Source organism: Echinococcus granulosus (genome assembly GCF_000524195.1).
Source record: "Echinococcus granulosus chromosome Unknown EG_S00190, whole genome shotgun sequence".
NCBI classification, from domain to species: Eukaryota; Metazoa; Platyhelminthes; class Cestoda; order Cyclophyllidea; family Taeniidae; genus Echinococcus; species Echinococcus granulosus.
In genome coordinates, this window is record NW_020170570.1 from 6,861 (window position 1) to 9,354 (window position 2,494).

Below are 2,494 nucleotides of genomic sequence, written 5' to 3' on the forward strand. Positions count from 1 at the left end.
ATCTAAGCCTTTGACTTAGCAGTAAGACGTATTTCTTCTTGGTAGATCTACTTGGAGGAGACGCATGAGCATCATGTTTATGGCCCACAAGTCAAAATTTCTTAGACCATTTTAAGACAATTACGCATAACACATCCTCTTCAAATACCTTACAACACCTTCCCCACAAAGCTTCTCCACTTCAAACAGTTCCTTGATGTGGGCAGTCATTAAACTTCGTCAGATGATATGAGGGGTTGGGATAGAAGGAAGGGTAACCTAGCAGAGAGTACAATAACAGAGGCATATGATAATATTTGGTCGTCCAATTTAAAGAAAGGACTGCCGTAGTTCTTTAAAGTTACTAAATTTACAGGCTCAATTATTTGCATTAACTTAAGTAGAAGCAAGTGCAGAAGGGCTGGGAGACTGGTAGTCTAGAGAAGTTGCACAGAACAGTGTGGAGGTCAAATCACAGGTGCATAACACAGGCCTACACAAAGCTGCAAGACATTTGTACTTTTCCTCCCTTAAAGCGATTATTATCTTGGAGGCTTGTAAAGCACTCCTAGAATGGCTTTAAGAAGACGCGGTGAAAACATTGGCCTTACAAAAGTTGAGCTACACCAAATCCACTGGCTCCTCCTTACAACGTCTGACCCTCTATGTCTGTGTCCATGGCCCCGTAATTGATCGACTCGTCTGAACCGAAGTCATTAACTTTATCAAAAGACGTTGTGAACACCTTAACTACCTGGCAGTTTAGGCGCAGCTACAGTTATGTTTCGTTCGAGCATAAAAATACAGACGAATACAACATGGCTAAAGAAACATTTTAACTTCTTCTTAGTGCTTTCGCAATTCTGTCCACAAAATAATTGGCACTCTCGTTAGTCGCATCAGAAGAGAACTTCGTCTGAATTCACCATTTTCTTGTCCCACTTAGCATCCGCTTTCTGTGGGGCGGTAAGTTATAAAATGAAACCAAAGATTCTACAAGGCATGCAGTCTAGTGCTCTCATTACTTACCTCTTTAAGCGCAATACATAAGAATAAATCAGTCTTTGCTATACAGGGAGAGTTGATTTAGTCTATTTAACCCCTTCACCTTATTGGCTAGGTTTAAAAGCGCTAAATCATAAAAATTCATTATCAAAAATGGAGCATTTTTTCATCTCTATGTCCAGTTGACAGCTTAGCAATTGGCAAAAGGTCATCTTTATATGTAGTCTAATTTTTAACTCAGGCATTATTTAAGAGTCGAAAAATCGTGGTATATCAAGAATTCGAGGTGCTTATCTCTCCCCCTCACCACTGGCGGGCCTAATACATGCAGCAGATGGATCTGTAATGCTCGGGTGTCATGCAGCTCAGAGCCATCAAGAAGTACTGGGTAGTTGAAGATATCGGCTCTGAATTATAGGCGCTGATTTGCTAACGACATGGCGAATATAATGGTAATTGAACAGGAGAAGTTGCTGCATTACATGGAGGTGGCCATTTCATTCACTGATGTCGATGAGGTTGTCAAAGCGAAGGCACATCTATATAAATCGTGTCCATGATATCACTCGCAAAAGTCAGAATTACAAATTCATGCGTAAATGATTGGCTTTCCCTGTGCCAGTAAAAATAAAACACAGTTCTAAAAAAGCCCCAAAATGAAGAGGAAAATAGAATTTGGTCTAAACGTAGTGACGTAGAATAAAAGTGAATATTACATGGCAGAAAAGAGGCGAAAAGATGGTAGAGGAGGTAAATGAAATGGAGTGAATGTATGGGTGTGGGGTCTGTAAAAGTGGGCCAGCATCCCCGAGTGTTCCGCATCCGTCATCAATGTCTGTACTAACATGGCCCGACGTAGCACAACCTGGACGGCGTGACGGAAGCCATAGACCTCTACGTGGTGTAGTTGCTGGCGTTATCTCGCCCTCCACGTTTCCAATTTCATCTCCAACTCTAGCAGACCAACAGGGCATTGCATCACTTCCCTCCTTTTCTTAACTCGCTATTGTTGTCGCTGCTATATTCCAAACACATCTGCATTAAATAACGCATTTGTTTGTTCATATATTCATTCACAACCTTCCTTTTTTGTGCAGAAATAGGAAATGCTTCTTTCCATTGTTTACAGGGTTAGCACAAATACAGCGAATATTTATTATCGCGCAATCGAGGTGAGAATTGTGCAAGTTCGGGGCAAATATTTTAGCCTATGCTTTTACCCACAGAACCTTGGAAACTTTGGGAGAGTGATAACTAAAGCCACAATCCTGATGTATAATTCGGTGCCTTCAGTAAGCCGTGAACAACATCTTAACTATGCAATCTCATAACAATGTGATTTTGCTCATCTTCCACTTTGGCGTGGATGATCATTGAGGTTCTTCTTTGCCACTCACACCTCAGTCCTCATCGTTTTCCTATGCTTTCTTTTTCGGAACAAACGAGCACTGAGAGCATCCGGTGAGTGGATTTCTATTTCTACGGTCATCATATTTTTCATTTGTAACAG